This window comes from Balaenoptera acutorostrata, chromosome 4 (genome assembly GCF_949987535.1).
Source record: "Balaenoptera acutorostrata chromosome 4, mBalAcu1.1, whole genome shotgun sequence".
Lineage (NCBI taxonomy): Eukaryota > Metazoa > Chordata > Mammalia > Artiodactyla > Balaenopteridae > Balaenoptera > Balaenoptera acutorostrata.
The window spans coordinates 96215011-96219711 of NC_080067.1; positions in this window are offsets into that span (position 1 = coordinate 96215011).

The following is a 4701-nucleotide window of genomic DNA, read 5'->3' on the forward strand; positions in this document are numbered from 1 at the left end:
ATTCTGCAGTGATGTTTCAGCCTGATCTCGAGCATGCGTGTGTCAATTTCACTGCTTCCTATACTTCACTATTTCTCATTCTGCAAATCTCTCTGTTTTTTTTTAAGCAGGCCAAAGACACCTGGCATTAGCAATGACCACCGAAAAACACATAAGAAATGTCATGCAGGGCAGGTCAGTGGTCCATTTGATCAAGAATTCTGCCACCATTATCTGAGACATTTAAGGGAAGACATGACTTCTTAAAAACTGGTGTTGCACATCTGAAAACTTATCCTACAAATACAAGAATCACACAAGATTATTCATTGCACTGACATTTGTAAAAACAAGAACTTGGGAACTAACTAGGTGGTCGTTAATGAGATAGGTTGAATAAATTAGGGTACATCCATACAATCGACTATTACTCAGCTCTAAAAAAAGGACGAAGAAGGTCTTTATGTACAAATAAGGAAAGATCGCAAGGACATATTTTCAAATAAACAAAGCAATATGCAAAGAAGCAAGTATGTATAGGATGCTGCTATCTGTTTAACAATTATGGGGGTAAATATATTTGATCATTTAATATATATTTATTGAACACCTTCGATGTCCCAGGAACTCTTCTAGACTCTGAGGATATGACTGCAAACAAAACAGACTAAATTCCTTGCCTTCAAGGAATTTATTCTTATCTGCCTGTATGTGCACTTTAAAAAGTATTTTAAAAGATACAGGAAATCCATAAGAGTGATTACTTGTTGGGAGAGGCAGGGACTGGGGAGATGTAGAACAGGGGCAAGAGAGCAAGTTTTCACGGTATGGCCTTTTATATTTACTAAATATTTAAATCAAATAAAATACACATGAAAAAATAAACAATAAAATCTTAAACATCTTTCTTTATTAATCTGATATGGATTTGCACTCAGTAATTTATCCAAACCTGTCTTGAACCTCTTTATCAATTTAGCCTACCTATTACACCCTGTTAGCAGGGATTCTTCCATATATTTCCTTGTTGAATTAAATAAAATAGCGTTCCCTTTGTTTATCCTATAAGCATTTCTTTCTTGGTTGAAAAACAAACACCTTTCATCTAATATGCTGAGATTAAATGAATACATTTATGTTTTTTGTCCTCAGACCATTCATTAATCTATAAGCCTTAATGAAATCTCCCCATTCTCTTTGTTTTTTCTCACCGAAGAGTTCTCATTCCTGCTAATAAAATCCTTATTTCCATTCTGTTAATTACATAAATCAGCTTCTCTGCTTGTAATTGAAGTGACTGGGACTTCATTTCTTCCCCCTCCTGGAACCATCAGTCACCAGTCTCACCCCTCCCCCTGACTACCTTTTACCTTCATTTTCATCCATGAGCTCTTTTCCCTGAGAAAACATCCAAAAATGATCATTATGGAACACAGACATTTTTAAAAACATCCTAGCACTAAATTCATCTCTTCCTGTCCCCCGTCATTCCTCTAACTCCCAGGTTTCTTATTCCCTTTACACCCTCGTCCATGGGGGACTTGTGCTGTCTACCCATTGTTGAGTTTCATGTCGTACCATTGTGTTTCTGCCCCTCTTCTTACACCCAGGCCTCTAATTGCCAAACTAAAAGACATTTCCCCACTCTGATCATCCTCCGCCCTTCTGCAGTGTTTGAAACAGTTTGAAATCATTTATACCTGTCATAGGTCACAGGCTTTTATCATTGAGAGGGTCCTTGACTGCTAGCTGAAGTCCAGCATCCCTGGTCTCTTAGAGAGGTGCCTCTGGAGTGTCCTGTGAGCCCCTCTATCTCCAGTTTAGAGATATTCATGCATCCGCTATAGCAGATGCTGTCAGGCTCTGTCCATGTCCCCTGGGATCCCTTTCTAGGGTGACCAACTAGTTGTTTGACTTGCCTGGAACTGAGCAAGTTCTCAAGATGTGGGACTTCCCATTTTAAATACAGTCCCTGGCAAACTGGGATGAACGGCTTACCCTCCCTTTTATAATTTACATACCCTGCTTCTGTGAGCGTCTTCACTCCTGGCACCTGTGTCTCCTTGCTGAAGAGCTGCCCTCAGGCTGCTAACCTCCCCTAACCTCCTCCGCACCCCCCCAAAGAGCCAGAAGTGACTGAGAGTTTATCTGTCCCTGGGCCAGCTCTTAACCAATGACTGAAGGGTAAAGGGGTTTAGATACACCAGTGTTTTTGACCCTGATGGGGACAATACTGAGTTAGGACTTTCACTGTCTCCTGTGCTCCTGACAAGAGTAGGTCAAACTTACCCTCCATGGGACTCTGTTTGATGCCACATCCTTGCTTGGTTGTCTTCCCTTTGCTGTCCCACTTCCCCATTCACTTCTAGTATTCCTGGGAGTACCTCCTAATAAATCACTTCCTTATCTCAGAGTCTGCTTCTGAGGAATCCAAATATTTTGGTTATCTCTCGCTGTGTAGTAAAACCACCCCAAAATGTAGTGGTTAAAACAACTGCTTTATTCTCTCTCACAATTCAGTGGGTGGGCTGCCTCTGGTGGGTGGTTCTTCTATCGCAGGTGATGACAGCTGGGGCTGCAGTCATCTGGGCTGGAATGTCCAAGACGCCCCATGCCATGGATCCTCGTGTATCTGAGGCCCCTTGACAGTTCTGCTTGTCACACCTGGGGTCTCTCATGTGGTTGTGGTCAGATGACAGCTGGGGCTAGAGTCACCTGAAGGACCAACCAGAATGCTGTATAGCTGGTCTTCATTCCCTCTCCATGTAGTTCCAAGGCTGCTTCTCTTATATTCGTTTCCTAAGGCTGCTGTGAAAAAAAGGTACCACAAACTGGTGGCTTAAAACAACAGATATGTATTGCCTCACAGTTCCGGTGGCTAAAAGTCCAAAATCAAGGTGTCAGCAGGGCCATGCTCCTTCTGCAGGCTCTAGGGAAGAATCCTTCTTCACCTCTTTCTAGCTTCTGGCAGTTGCTGTCAGTCCTTGAGGTTCCTTGACTTGCAGCTGCATCACTAAAATCTCTGCCTCTGTCATCACATGGCCTTTTCCCCTTGTGTATCTGTGTATTTACACGGCCTTCTTATGAGCATACCAGCCATTGGCTTTAGGTTCCATCTAATCCATATGACCTCATTTTAACTTGATTCCATTTGCAGAGACCCTATTTCCAAATAAGGTCTCACTCACAGGTTCTGGTTTGGCACATGGTCTGTCCACCTGGTGTCTCCATCAGAGTAGCCAGACTTCTTATAGGCAGCTCAAGGGTCCCAGAAACACAGAAGTAGAAGCTAGCAGGGCTTCTTGAGACTTACCAATTACTCACAATGTGTTTGGCACTGTTTTAAACGCTGAGGTTACAGTGAAGAACAAGACAGGCAAGGTGCTTGCAGTCATACAATCTCCACTGTAGCGGAGAGAACATCATTGACCATTTCCCTTGCCTAGAACTCTTTGAGTTACCATGTTGTGAAAATGTGGCAAGAATAATAAACTACATCTGACACCTGGACTTTAGCTGTGCTTTGGGTTCCAGACAGAATAAAAGATAAAGTAGCCCATCCTTGGGCTCAATCACATAACGTTCCTAGGCCTCCATTTCCTTGTCTACGTAGTGGAAGGTTTGAACCAGACAATCTAACAGTATCCAGCTGAGGTCTCCACCATTGACACAACTGCTTTCTTTTGTTCAAACAACGTTCCAACTTCTATCTCCTTCATGGGCTTTAGAAGTACCTAATGCTTTGGGGGACGAGTAAGGAGGGAATGAAAACTTATAAAGAGGAAGAAAGAAAATGATCTTCCTGGACAGTTGAAAACTGCCTCTCCCACTTCACAAGACAGCCCGTCTTCTTGTCCTCTTTCCTTTAAATTGTCACACTTCCCTAACTTATTAATACACATCTGCTCAAATTGTGGTTCAGATCTCAACTGACCCATTTGGCAGGAGTGACAGGCTGCAAATCGTGATCTGAGCCAACATCATCTGATTTTTTACCATTGCTATCTCGAGCATACACCTGTCACAGAGGACGCCAGGTGTTAGGCAACAGATATTCCTGGGATTCACAAAGAAAAACAGGTAACTGCTCCTCTATGTTTCTTAGCATAAAAACACAATAATAGCCATTAATATATTTAATAGAAGGGACCAGAGGATCAGCCCATTGGTGGAATATATGTATCTTGTTCCAAGCAAGTCAGTAGAGCTAAGAATATAGGGCTTTTTTTTTTTTTGAGAGTAAGTGTTAACAGTGCTCTGAGTAAAATGTGACTCTATGCCACTGTTGTTTCAAAGTGCAGTGCAGGGACCACATGCATCAAAATTACCTGGGCTGCATATTAAAGTGCAGATTTCTGGGCCAGTCTCAGAGACTCAGAGTTAGAAGACCTGGCACCTAATCATTTCCCCAAAGCACACTGAAAATATTGAATCCTATTAGTATCTCATCCTTTCAGGAAATTCTCAACACTCCCTGTTCTTTCTTCTAGACTGTTTGGATTCTAGGTCAGACCTTCACAAATTTCCCTCCTGCCAGGCCCCTGGAATGAGCCCAACCATCAGTATCCCCACTGCCATCCTCTCTTCCTTCCATCCCCAGCCCTGCACTCCCCACTTCTGCTGAAGCTGTAGGGACACAAAATCCAAGGGTGGAGCAAAAAATAGAGCCTAAGAATCACCCCAACCAAGGACCAGAAACAGGCTCTGACTTGAAGGCAGGGT